Genomic DNA, 14,487 nt, shown 5'->3' with positions numbered 1-14,487 from the left:
CTTACTCCTCCTGCCTTGCATCATTGCTGGGGAAGTCTGCAGCCACCCAGGATCAGCTCTTCTGGGTTCTCCCCAGCTGCACAGTGTTGTGGCATTGGGAATTTGCTGTGGCTTCGTAAGATTATGGGGATGTGCTTCAGCAAGCCAAAAAAGTCACAAACAAAATTCAGGAGAGAAAAAAAAAAAAAAAGTACAAAAACAGCTGATCTTACTGGAGAATCTCTTGGCATTTTCCTACATATGCCACAATTTTCTTTGGTATTTCCTGGTTCTGTGATCAGAAGAGTTATCACATCACGTTTATTATTGTTGTTTTTCGGGGTTGCTGGTGGTGAGGGGTGGAGTACCAAGGTAAAGATTACCTCTCCTACTTGTTTCAAAGCTTCCCAGGAGATAAGGTTAAAAAGTTTCTTCTTCAGAATATTGAAGACATATAGAAATCATATATAGGAAAAAACAGCCAGAGCCTTTTCAGATTGGGAAAGTGAAAAAACTTTTTAACCCAGTAACAAATACGGAACAAAGCAAATCGTACCTAATAAACCTAAAGGTTAATATAGCTCCGTAAAATTCAGGCGTGTATAAGACTTAAAAAATACTCTGTTAAGGTAAATTATTAGAATACAAAAAGACATTAATAAGTATATACCTATATTAAGAAATCAGGGGGAGGGAACAGTTAATTGGATTTTTAAATTACAGAAAAATAATAAAATATAATAAATTAATAGGTTTGCATTAATGCCAATCCCTTTTTTATGCAAAAATAGAATTAATGTAAAGTGGAGCTGTATCTTTGTATGTCTGTGAGTATATATATATGTATATCTGCACAAAGTATTGCTGACTGACATTTAAAGGTGATATGTGGCAGAGAAATCAAAACTTTGAATTATTTTAAATTGGGAATTTGAAATATCAGAATTAATCTGGCAAGTTTTATTCTTTTTTAAAATACATTCAATTTTCAGATTCCATTTTAAATCATGGAAAGAAAAAATTCAGAAGAGCACTGCATACATGTACAATATGTATTTTGTAAAAAATTTCATTTGCATTTCTTAGAATATTTAGTTCTCAAAAAACGGCTAATTGCCTTTTCTTCAAGCCTCTGCAAGGCAAGTTCAATTCTGAGTCAAGAATGACAAATTTCACTTCAAAATGAAATTTGTTTGGATAGTTATAAAGGCCTGAAAAATGAGATTATCTCCACCATAACTATAACAAACAGTTAATGAATAAATATATCCTGGCAAGAATCGATAAGAATTGCAAAGCCTGAGAGGGTCACCGCAGATTTGAGAAAGGTAACCAACTGAGGAAACATCAAACGGAGTTAATGGAGATAAAGCATTCTGAAAAATGGAAAGTGTTAACAATCCTTGACAGGAAAGAATATACTTCTACAGGGGTGACAACACCAAAATGAAACAAAACAACCAAAAACAACTGGAAATATATATCTCCTGGAGCAAAGGAGGACTACTTATTCAGCAAGAGGAGAACCTACTTCTTTGTCATTCCCTTTGGAAGCCTGGCTTAAAAAAAGAAGGGAAAAAAAAAAAAAAAAAAGGTTGCACAAAAGATACATGTGTTCTTTTTCTGGTATTATTACAGGCCCACCTAGATTTAGCTTTCGATTCCAGATGAGATCAGGCATGTTCAGACTAGCACATCTTTGCTCTGTAAGCACAGAGCTGCTATCATTTCACTGGCAAATTCTCGGATCCCCAAATTTATGCACAATAGATGCCCTTAAAAATCTGCAAATTTTCTGCTTCAGTCAAATAGCTCATTGAATTCAATTTTTTCTTAATTTACTCTGCTAGTATTAAGCCGAAAAGTTAGGGTAGGCGACTCCCATAAGAAAGGAAAGTTGAATAGTACTTACCCTAAGTATAGTGTGCCAGCCTTAATGGGGACCTCTACTTTTGCTCTATGGTTTTTAGAAGGGAATCCAGGTCTAAACTCAGCTCTCGCCCTTTTCCCTTCTGGAAAACTGAGTAGACTCACTGAAGGTGGCTGTGAGAAAGATCTTACAAAATCAACAGCCTTACCTGTGGCCATTCAGAAGACTGCACTTTGGTGTGTGTTTAAAACTATGAATAAAGTCAGATACAGCGCATGCTCAGCAGGCAATTTAAAAATATTTATAACATTGTTGTTTCAAAAACAAATTTCCTCAAACAAAGCAAAACTCACATTTCTTATCCATGCCAAGTTTAACGTTCTGAGACAAAGCTGTTTTGGAGTTTTCCGCTGGGGGAGAAAAGGGCTTCTAAAATTTTTTGTTGAACGAAAAATAGTTTTCTCTTCCCTTTTGGGTAGTCTGAAAGAGGTGGAATAAAACTGCCTCTAAGTTCCAACAAAATCCACCTCGGGCTAAGATGAGGCATTAGAAATGTAAGGCCCGTAAAAAATAATTTTGGGGAGAGTGACAAGGAACTAAAAACTATGGGTTTAAAGAATGTAATGGTCATGTGAACCTTTAAGGCAGTCTTGCTTGTTACTACACAAAACAAAAAAAATTCTGATACAAATAGGATATATTATGTTACGTAGAGATAAGTTATGCACTGAGAAGGATAATGCATAGACAACTATTTGCATACCTAGAGAAGTCAGGTTTTTCTTTTGCTAACTAAAATCTGAACTCTTGAAAAGCGAAAAGGAAATAACGTTGAAAATTTAGGAGAAACCCAGCAATAACATCAGTATAATTCCTCTTTTTACAGAGCAGGCATGGAGAGGAAGGCAATCACATATCTACTGGCTAAATGATGAGTTACAAAAAATAAAAATTGGATTAAATACAGTTTTTAAAGTCCTAACTGCAGCAGATGCCTGTGTTACCCCTGGCTGGGAATTTTTCCCCTTTCTCCTCCTTGAGTTTCTCTCTAAGTAGTCCATTTTACCATCTATCACCAAACCCTGCATGACCCCTAGATCTCACAGATCTTATTTAAACCTCTCACTTAATTCTTAAGTCTCCGAATGACTTTCAGCCCCTGTTCTACTTTCCAGGGGTGCTCAGCTGGCCTCACAAAAGCTCCACAGACACATCGTTCAGTATCTCTGACGCTTTCAAGCTCAGCAGAGGATGCCAGAAACAAAACAAAACAACAACGAAAAAAATCCCAACGATTACAAAAAAGTTTATTAAAGTGAAACTAGGAGTACAGATTTGAAGAAGTTGCTTCTACTTTTATTTCCCTCTCAGCTCAGCACAGGTGTTTCCTAACTTATACTACTGTGCATGCTGATGAGGGGGAGGGTTAAATTAAGGTGAGAGAGTGGGCCAAGGGCCGACCAGCAAGCATTTAGGATCTCCAGCCTCATGTGTTAATGGATGTGCCTAAAAATGGACCCCCCAAAAAGCCCCGAGTGAGGTTTCTTTTTGGCAAATGATTAAACCAGTATACTGAAATAATTAAAGCTTTGTCCTTAAATAAAGCATCAGATCAACAGAACAAAAACAAAGATAAAAATTGCACACACACACACATGCATGCGCGCGCGTGTGCACACATACACACACACACACACACACACACACACACACACGCACAGATACACAAAACTAGCGGGTGAGGGGAGAAGGAAATTAAATAAAAGAAAACAAACAGAGTCCTAACAGGCCATTCTCCGAAAAGGAATCTAAATAAAAAGTCATATGATATCTGATAGTGCAGGACACGTCGCCAAGAACTGGAGCGGATTGCCTACAGGAAGAAAGGGCCAGTGTATTCCAGCTCAAAGAGCTTTTCTTTCCTTCTCCTCTATTTTTTTTTCCCTTTTCTCCTCGACTGTGAATGTGTTACTCTCAGGTCAGATGCATGAAGAATCCCAGAATGACAGCTATCACCTTTCACTGTACTCCTGGCGGCACAACTGGCTGATAGGAGCTGCCTGAGTTGGGATCTGAGGGGTTGGTCAGCTTTCCCTACAGCCTCTTCCAGTAGCCCCTATGTCCCTTTCATAGACCCCCTTGGTCACATCAAAAATAGATCACCAAAAAAGGCACTAGCAAAAAACAAAACAAAAAACAAAAATGCAAGCACAATAGCCCACAGCAACAAAAGAGTTCAGGGGGTAAAAATCAGAAATAAGCCAAAAAAGGGGGAAAAAAAAAAAGGCTCTTGCCTTTAATATAAAACTTTTTAAAGGCTGAGTTTCTTTTCTCTTATTCTGATGACTTTCTTTTTAAAGATCTTTTTCTCCTTAGGCACTATTAAGAGCATTAAAAATCTCTACAAAAATACAGAAAAGTCTCAAGGCAATACAAGAATTTTCCTGAAGAAAACATAACTGTAAGAGGTGAATTACCCTAGAAAAATTTGGATTTGCCAAAAGTTTCCCTAATTCTAATGTCTTTTAGCAAGTTCAAATGCAAACACTGGCCACCTAGCTCTTGTTTTTTTTCTCTGAGGGTCATTACTGAGGTAACACATGCACAGTACGGTTTCCCGAAAAGACTCCCTGTTATCAAGTTACTTCAAACATAAGGCGCTCACACCTCCCAGCCAGAAGGGTTTACTGACTAGACATCACTCTCTGCCCTGATATGTATGACACTCTTAGGAAGCCGTCATATAAGTGTATTCTAAAAATATGGAAAATGTATATATCTATATTTCCCTACAGTTTCCCTCCCCAGGGACAGGAATAGATTATATTTTCAGTGAGGGGAAGAAAAAAAAGAAAAGAGTTTTTGAATCTTGAAACAACTGTTGTAGCTGGTTTCCACTTAGGAAAATAGTTATCTACAGTTAGGTACTGTACATAATATATATTTAAGGATTTTTGTAGTGCTTGTAAATTTTCCTCCTTATTCAGTTTTGTGTTTATTAAGTATCATAAAAAGATTTCCTGATAACAATTGAAATATAAATACATTAGGAAGAGAACTTTCAGCAAGAAAACATATTCTCGAGTTTTTCTAATTCAAGAATGTTAGTAGAAAGCTATGAATGTACAGCATATAGAAAAGGTGGAATTGTTTACACATTTTGCACATACAGTTCACATGATTTCTTTCCTCTTTTGTTGGAGCATTAATTTGAAAATGATAAGCATTCTGTAATGTTTGCTACAAACACAAAATCATGGTGAAAATATACATGCATAGGCAAAAAATCAAATGGAGAACACGCAAAGCTACGTGGCAATCAGAATCGTAGAAAAATCTCTGTCTAGACTATATTTTGCTTGAACTAGTGTATCACGGATGGGGCAATGATCTCTCTGGGGGTTTTGTCATTTACGTCATTAGATTGAAACAAAAATAAAATACAAATATTTGCTTCTTCAGTACCTTTTCTTAATAACTGACAAGTGACACAAGCGGTACCTCTTAAACGGATGCAATAACTTGTGAGACCGAATGAACTAAGGTACCCCATTGGTATTTTGGAAACCCAAATCCCATAATTAACTTTTTACCCAAGTGGCAAAAGTATAAGATGTTCTTGCCACTAAATTGATTATTTTGTGGCGTCTTGTTCTCTCCTCCACAGGATTTGGGGGACCCAGAATGGGTAAAGAGATGATAAGAGAGGATGCATCCTGAACAACTTTTATTGTGAGTAGAAAAAATAGCACAGAGTGAGCATAGGAACAGTTGGATTTAGAAAGATTAAAAGAAGAGAAAAGAGCAACATATCCAACTTAATTAGTCTTTTTCCTTTTTATTTTTTATGTATATATATTGGGGTGATGGGGAGAAAAGATAACAGGATTTTTTTTTAATGTCTTTGTGTCTTTATAGAGTGAATGTTCTGTTCCTGTCTCTCTCTTTTTAGGCAAAAAACTAATAAAAATAGAAAAACATATATCAGACATTAAGCTCACTCCCCCCCCTCTTTTCCCTTTGTAAAGAACTCTTTGTTCTCTAGTGAAAATGCTGAAAAATCCCCGGGCAGCTACTCCCTGAAACAAGTGCAAAACACTTAGAGGCTTTTGGGCTGGCTGGGAGCCAGGAACCCTCCCGCTGTCTGGTTAGAAGAGGAAAAAAAGAAGAGCGAGGGAGAGGGAGAGAGGGGAAGAGATGGGGGGGCAGAGAGAGAGGATGAGAGAGAGAGAGGAAAAGAGAGAGAGAGAGAGAGAGAGAGAGAGGGAGAGAGAGAGAAATTGGAGCTTCCTTTAATAGACATAGGAAGCAGTTTTTTTTTTTTTTCTTTTTCTTTTTTTTCAAAACTGGCGGTCAAGCGTTAAGTAACTCCCGTCTAAATCCACCTGCTAGAAATGAACTTGGGTAACCCCCAGGGGTGCACAAAGACAGGGAAGACAGTAACATACTCCATACTCTTTCCCACCCTCGTTGTACTGCTTCCATTCTTTCTGCACCCATACACAAATGCCCACAGATCTCACGCCACCCCCTTACCCCCCAGCAACAAACACAGCGAAATACATGCTCCCTCAGTCTCCTTAAAAAAAAAAAAAGAAAAAGAAAAAAGAAAAAAAAAAAAAGGCTTTTCCATCTCGGTTGCGACACAGTGATAAGGGGTAGCGAACATCTCATACCTGGTGTGAATGCTAATCAGTCAGGAGTTCTCCTTTTCCCAAGACAGGGAACTGTTTCCTTCCAAATTTATTAGAACCTCCTCCACTGCCTCTTTGAAAAACCTTCTTTGTCACCCTCTCCCAAGTCCCGATACTTCTTTAAAAAAAAAATGGCTTCGGAGCTCCTTCTATTCTTGATATTGATTCTCTCTCTCTCCCCCCACCCCTCCTCCTCTCTCCTGTCTGTGTCTCTTCTGAGTGGTCTATTGATAAGTCCCTGGAGGCACTGGGTCAGCCTGCCCGTAGGAAACCAGACACAATGCACAAATCTCCGAGTGCCATTCTGCCATCAGCAAGCAGACCACGTTTAGGAGAGAGAGAGGAAAAAAAAAACAGTAGAGCAAGAGACAGAGAGAGAGAGAGAGGGAGAGAGAGAGAGAGAGAGGGAGAGAGAGAGAGAGACCAACGGAGGGAGGGAGAGACCGACAGAGGAAGGGGGGGGAGAGAGAGAGAGAGGGAGAGAGAGAGGGGGAGAGAGGGGGAGAGAGAGACAGAGGGAGGGAGAGACACACACGGAAGGAGAGAGAGAGTGTGAGAAAAAGACTGATTGGAACAGGAGGGAGGGAGAGAGAGAAAGGGAGAGGGAGAGAGAGCGCGAGAGGGAGAGCGACACTGCCAGTCAGGTTAATCATCCCTACTTTAATTAGCTGTTCGGCTTAGACATAAAACAATTGAATTTGAATGATCTGTCAGCAGGCTCGGCTGAACCAAAGGGGAAAAGCGAATATTACAAAAAGACTGTTGGTGTGTTCTGATAAGCAATACTGCTCGTACTGACAAATCCTCAAAGGGGGAACTATTAAAACTTACAACTAAACAAAAAGTGCAAATACAAATGGCACTAGATAGAGGTCTTTTAAAAAAATGGAGTTTTCTCCCCTAGTTTTATGAACAGGAGATATTTATGTGCAGGTACCAACATATTAGGGTCTTCATGTAATGTGTGAAAGTTTATTAACGATGATCTAGGAGTGTAGCAGACAGATGCTGCAGAGAACAAGACAGGTACAGTCGGATGCCGAGTCTAGATCTTGGAGAGAGATGGATGCTGGAAGAAGAGGCACCGTGGCAAGAAATCAGCACAGACAAAGTCAGTGGGCAGACAGGCAGACAGATTTTAGGCATGGCACGATCTCATCTAAAAAGGCAAAAGTTCTGATGCAATAATAGGTGCAAAACAATCCATCCATCCTCCTCTCCCGGGAGCACTCCAAGGTACAGTTAAAATGGATTAATCTTTGTGACAAACAGAGCTGGCAAGGCAGACTATGGCAGACACTGAAGGCGATTCGCAGACCCCGAGAACACCAGAGCCTGGAAGAGCCACAGAGATCAATCTTTCCAACGCCCTGCTTTAGCCGATGAGGAAACTGAGGCCCAGAGACTCGGGCCAATAAATCACAGAGACAACAGCAGTGTCAACAGTGGAAGCCAAGGCTCCAGTGGCCCACCAGTGCTGTTTCCATCACACCAGCCAACTTCTAGCTTTCTTGAACGATTCTGACCCAACAGGTATGGAAATCACCCCTGTCTCCAGAAAAACAAGATTTCTTCATCTATACAGTTAATGCACAGACCTCTAATTTTTAAAAATGTCTAAAGAGCTAAGTGGAAATTTTTTCTGGTTTATTTTGATTTCTAGGGATAGGGATTTAAGTGCTTAATTCATTCTCAGAGAAAAGTAGAAAAATATAACCTTGTACTGGCCCAGTCTTAGCAAGGTATAGCTGTGCCACGTTCCAACCTGGTGAAGGCCAGTTGATCTATCTACAAAGACCTCTCCCAGAGTTTGCAATTCTCTTTGTGAATATTGTCTGCTACACATCACCAACGATGTGGTTCTCTCATACAACTCATTTAAAAAATACAGGCACACTGTGGGTGAAAGAGACTGAGCCTTTCAGCTTAGAGTGGCATTTTCAATCACTGATGAGATTTTTCTACCTGGAAGATTAGCTATGGGTAACTTTTCCTATATATTTCAATTGAAACAAGCTACTAAAATAGAAAGGCGAAACTGTATTATCTGCCCACCTATTTGATGTTATCTTTTTTGGGCACACATGATCATATTCAGTAAGGATCTCCTTGACAGCAGACAATTGAAGGTAATTTTTTTCTTTTTTTAAATGGGGAAAGAGGTGCTTATTAAGAGAACAGTGCCATCAGATGTTACTGGAGAGATTAAGTCTCTTGTCCTAAAACAAGAATCATAGTGTATATGAAAGCAAAAACTCTCTCAGTCATGCTTCAGCAACGATGTTGCTACTTAGAGTGAAAGAAGAAAACTGAAAGAAATGTCAGGCACCTGGGAGCCCACTCAAAGGCAAGTAATCCGAGCGAAGTCATGGCCAGAGTAATTTGGTTTATTTGCATGCCAACCTCTTTAACAATGGCTGCTGTGACATACCTAAAACACATGGTCCACTGTCAATCAATTTAGGAGTAGGAGGAATCAGTGATTTTGACATTGGTGGGTCCTCCTGAAGGTAGGAGTACCTGATAGACAAGAACCCAGGGCACGGTAGCAAAGTGCTTAGTGAATGTGTGCTGGGTGACCTGCATGAAAGGAGAATGAGCTTTAGAGTCAAACAGTGTGTGAGTCCCTGCTACTCTTCAGAGCCTTGGTTTCCCTGTCTGTACAAGGGGGTAGTATCCATCCCATAAGATTATTTTGAGGGTGACATGATCTAACACAGATAGAAACCATGGCTGGTGATTACGTGGTAGTTTTTATTGAGGAAGGAAGAAAATGAGGGTGAAAATAAATGAAACTGCAAACTATGGATGTGCTATGTTCAAAGCATCCAAGCTTAAAGCATGAATGCACACAAGCAAAGCAAGGACCTAATACATAGACGTCTATTGGAAAGGTATAGAAAAAGTTGCTTATAGCTAATTTTCCATGTAGCAGATCTCCTCAGTGATTAGAAATACTGCTATAAACTGAAAGATTCAATCTCTTTCACCCACAGTGTGCCTATATTTTTAAAATAAGTTGTACGAGAGAAGTTCTGGAATCTAAACTTCGAGGCTTATCTGCTGGTGTTTGATCTCTTTGTTCCTAGACTTTGGTATATTTCCTGGCTAATCATCGTCACCATCATCATCATCACCATCAGCATCATCATATCACTGAATACTTGAATTGTGTTAAGCACTCTGCGAAGTACTTAACACTTTTTAAAAGCATACTTTAGTGCCACAGCAACCCTATGAATTAGGTACTACCAGTCCTCATCACATAGAAAAGGAAATCGAGGCGTAAAGAGTTCGGTGGCTTGCCCAAGAGCACATAGCTAGTCGGTGTGGAGCTGGGGATGGAATCCAGGCGAGCTGACGGTAAAGCCTGCACCCTCAGCCACAATGCTGGGCTGGTGCATGGTACGTATTCAATAAATACGTGTTGAATAAATAAGCAAATGCATAAAACACCGGTGTTTTAATTTCATTAAGATATAAGTGTAAATCTGTGCCCAATCACGTGAGAGAATCCTGTGTTCAGACTATACAATCTCACTTGAGGTGGCAGCCCTTCCAGAGAAGCCTGGGCGAGCCGTGTCCCTGCATAGTGTTGAAAATGGATGAGGTGAAGATCGCTGGCTATGACCACCCAGGGCATTAAATATCTGACGGCATTTTCAGCACTTTGAGGGTAGTGTTAGCACACGGGTTATTAATTGGCTTAATTCCAGTTTGGATAATTACATCGTGTCTCTTTAATTTTTCCCTGACTATGCCATTCTTCACTTCCTGTCACAAATGTGCTCTTTAAAAAAGCACAGGAACACACACAAACATATAGTTATATTTAAGGTTTATATGATCATCTAGCGAGTTCTTTTTTTCTAAATGATTAGTGTATAGTAGCCATGTAATGAATGAATGGGCTAAAGAACTGAAGTCATTGCAAAATAAAGATAACTACTTGAAGCTGAGATTTTCATTTGGCACCGAAATAAACAGATTTTTAAACCATTTCCTTGGTGACAGGATTCCAATCATATTTTTTTTTTTTTTTCTCATGGGCAGATATTTCAAGGGCTGATGACCTGCTGATGATAAGCTGATTTCCTTACACTACGTAGTTTCCAGCATAGAAAACAGCAATGAAAACTGATCTTTTAGAGGAGAAAGTTAAGACTAGGCCCTGAATGATACAGTATTCTGAACTCATGGGTTTTAGAACAGTCATTAATGCAGTTATTAGACCCTGACTTATTTAGCAGTTTTTTTTTTTTCTTCGCCAAACATATTACTAGAAAAAATTTCAAATTACAGAAGAAAAGGACAAGGGTTCCTAATTTAATAAGCTTAGGAAAGTTTGATAGTCGTAAACAGACACAACCCCTCTCCTTTTCTCAAAGAATTCGTGGCCTTTGAAATACTGACTGTGTCTACATGAAACCAAAGAAAGTCTCCTGGAGGAATCCATTTTAGTCGCATACACAAACAGTTAAATACATCCATGGCAGAGAATGGTTTATTAGTCCTTTTCAGTGTACATCTGTATGAATAAGACATCGAATATAAGGAACATAGAAAGCAGGAGAACAAAGGGTTAATTTATTTACTATGCATGAGAGTTTCTAGACCTTTGCTTCCTCAGCTTTTAGTTCAAAATTCCATGCATACTCTGCACATAATAATAAATGCCATAATTCAATGTATGCCATAATTTGATTTACTTTCAAGCACCTTTTCTGGTTCAGCTCTCAAAGCTTTCCTTCCTATAAACTTCCTCCAAATTATTCTTCGTGGCCCTCTGTAAATCATCATTTGAAACTGGTATTTGTGGGATGACTCGAACACCATCAGCAGATTTCTATCAAATGAGCCATCTTTCCTTTGGAGAATCAGTGGTCAACGTCCACACCCTTATTGGAGAAGGGGCCAAATCACACTAAAAAAAAGAAGACTAAAACCTGAGCCCTTTCCCACCTCTTTGACGCTTGTAATAATGACAGCAGTCACTGAGTGACTGTCCTCTAGTTTGTCAGTCCTGCCTAGAGACCAAGATCTTCAGGACAAGGCCTTTACACTCTGTTCCGTATACTGCATGTATTGTCTGTTATTACACCTGCCCATGGCGGAAGATGCTATCTCAGAAAAGCTGGAGGCAACAGCTCTTAACTCTTAGTTCTTCATATGCAACTGCAATTTATTTTTTCTGTGCCTCAAGTTTCCGATATGTAAAAGGGGTGTATTTATTGCCCCAAGACTACCGATTGGATGCTTAGACTAAAGGAGTATTGTTGGGGAGGATTTTAAGAATTAGTGAGGGAAAAGCACTTGTGCTAGAGATTTTTATAGCCTGCCACTATTTTTGTAGCAAGAAGGTCTTGGATAATACATTCTAAATTCAAAATTTAAGTGAATTTTTAATTCAAAAGAAAAGTGGACAAGATTTATACTGAATATTAGAGATAGGTAAACAAGCTCTTGGTTTTGCATTTATTTTATTTTATTTTATTTTATTTTTTTGTCTTTTTGTGATTTCTTGGGCCGCTCCCACGGCATATGGAGGTTCTCAGGCTAGGGGTCTAATTGGAGCTGTAGCTGCCAGCCTACGCCAGAGCCACAGCAACGCGGGATCCAAGCCGCATCTGCAACCTACACTACAGCTCATGGCAATGCCGGATCGTTAACCCATTGTGCAAGGGCAGGGATCGAACCCACAACCTCATGGTTCCTAGTCAGATTCATTAACCACTGCGCCAAGGCCAAGGCGGGAACTCCTTGGTTTTGCATTTAAATGTTATCTAGGAACAGCGTGATAGATTTCTATAAAAGCATGGAATCTTTGACCGAGGTGGTATTTAGGAGACTCTGGTTCTTTTGGTTTACAGGGAAGAGCTGAGTGACTTCGACATTTTATCTGGTAAGTACTGGCACTGGCCTCATCTGTTTCCTGGTCCCACTCCCTTCTCAGCCACACTGGACAAGACGGCTGTCACATTCTTGCTTTTCATAGTCCTGCCCACCGCCCTTTTGTATATATTTTATTAAAGAGTCTCTTAATTCTGGTGCTGAGAAAGGGGTTCTACATTCTGAATGTAGTCTGATGGATACACTGCAATTGGACTGTGGTGGGTTGAATAATGACCCGGAAAAAGATATTCATTTTTTTGAATCCCCAGAACCTATGAATGTTACCTTATATGGCAAAAGAGTCTTGTGGATGGGATCTAAATGTAAACACAAGGGGTCTTATAGGAGAGGGATAGGAGGGTCACAGTGAGAAGTAAGAGATGTGATGACAGAATCAAGAGGTGAAGTTATTTCTAAATAAATTTAAAAAAAAAGACTAAAACCTGAGCCCTTTCCCCACCATGAGCTAAGGAGTGCAGATGGTCTCTAGAAGCTACAAAAGGCAAGGAGATGGATTCTCACCTAAGGCTTCCAGAGGAACCAGCCTTACTATCAGCTACCTTGATCTGGATCTTATTTCGCAACACAGCTGAAACTTTTCTTAGCTTTTTTTTTTTTTTTTTTAAAAAGAGATACATTACCTTGTTGCTTCAAACTGAGCTTGTGATACAAGACTTCTTACCAGCCTACAGAAAATATTGACTAGGATAGGTCAGGGGTGAGTCTCTCCCTCTTGCCTCTAAGAACTTCCCCCTAAGTTGACAGGGAGCCATCTATCTAAAGATTGTTGGTTACTGGATCAGTTGCCTATAGATCCATCTAATCACATTTGCCTAGGTCCAGTCTTATCACATCTCTTCATTGGTGAACTGGTACTCATCTTCAAGATAATCAACAACAGTCAACAGTAGGTTCTAGTTAGAAGCAAATTGAAGGGTTTTGTTGAGTAATTCCTGAGACCTTAATTTATTCTAAACAGTGAGGTGCTCTCTTGCTAGTTCCCCACCCTACATTCATTCCACTTTTTCCTGGTGGAGGTCAGGATTGGAGAAAGGAAGGCAACATCATGCAAAACAAACTTCCTTCTTAGGACTATCTTGCCTTGATATGTCATTGATACTCAGATATGCACACAATCTGTAGGACATTGCCCCTAAAGGGTGATTCTTGACAGCATTAGCAGTGACTAGAAACTTGTTACAGAAATAAATGCTTGGACCCTACTCTACACTTGTTGAATCAGACACTCAGTGGTGAATATCTGGTACCTATGCTTAAATAACCCCTTTAGATAATTCTAAAGTCTAGCTGAGAATCATAGGGCAAAATCTATGAGGCTTGGCAAGGCTAGTGAATATTCATAAGTGATATCATCTGCTCACCTGGGTGTAATTTAATTGTAGCTCTGTTGTTTGCCTACTATGTGACCTCAGATCATGTTCTTAGTTTATCTCCTTACATACAAAATGGGAATGATAGTATTTTATATATATATAATTTATTATTATTGTTATTATTGTTATTACTGCCCTATCTATACAAAAGGTTAATGTAGGACTTAATCAGATCATGAATATGAAAACACCTTATACTTTACAACTGCAGGGATGTTATTATGGAAAAGAAACATTCATAAGGGGATCAGGAGTGTCCTGGGACCAAGGTGTTGGGGATATCACCTTGATTATTTCCTATTAACTGAGGCTCTGAAGTAATAGTAGTAAAAAAAAAATTCAAGAAGCTCAAAGTCAGCTCTAATTCTCCAAGCCAAAACGAAGGCCAGAAGTGTACAGATTTTTTAAGGATGTGATAATGCATGGAGGAGGACTCATGGACATTTTTAGCTTCTAGAACCAGGTGCTGAATTTTTTGATTTGAAATTCTACCTTTCTGTTCATCAGGTAGCAAAATGTAGTAGCATTTTTGAATGCTGTATCACCAATGAAAGCCTGTGGCTTGCAAGATTCAGAGTCATACTCCTTTATAAATTCCTAGTGCACTCAGTTTTAGTAAAGTGGCCCATGATCTCTTTCATTTCCACACCATATTCTT

At 39.3% G+C, this 14,487-nt stretch overlaps 1 protein-coding gene across 45 annotated transcripts in view; it reads right to left on the bottom strand.

Annotated features, from left to right (window-relative positions):
- Positions 1–14,487, bottom strand: part of ZBTB20 (zinc finger and BTB domain containing 20) — an 812,500-nt gene that overhangs the window by 135,957 nt on the left and 662,056 nt on the right. For 2 of the 45 annotated variants that reach the window (XM_021071273.1, XM_021071302.1), the window contains exon 1: positions 6,526–6,955. The exons of 38 other annotated variants lie outside the window; for them this stretch is intronic. The gene's annotated coding sequence lies outside the window, so the exon portion shown is untranslated. 5 more of the 45 variants (XM_021071276.1, XM_021071304.1, XM_021071277.1 and 2 more) reach the window with 3 other exon arrangements.

This window comes from Sus scrofa, chromosome 13 (genome assembly GCF_000003025.6).
Source record: "Sus scrofa isolate TJ Tabasco breed Duroc chromosome 13, Sscrofa11.1, whole genome shotgun sequence".
NCBI classification, from domain to species: domain Eukaryota; kingdom Metazoa; phylum Chordata; class Mammalia; order Artiodactyla; family Suidae; genus Sus; species Sus scrofa.
Note: the sequence above shows the minus strand (reverse complement) of the source record. Positions and strands in the feature narration are given on the sequence as shown.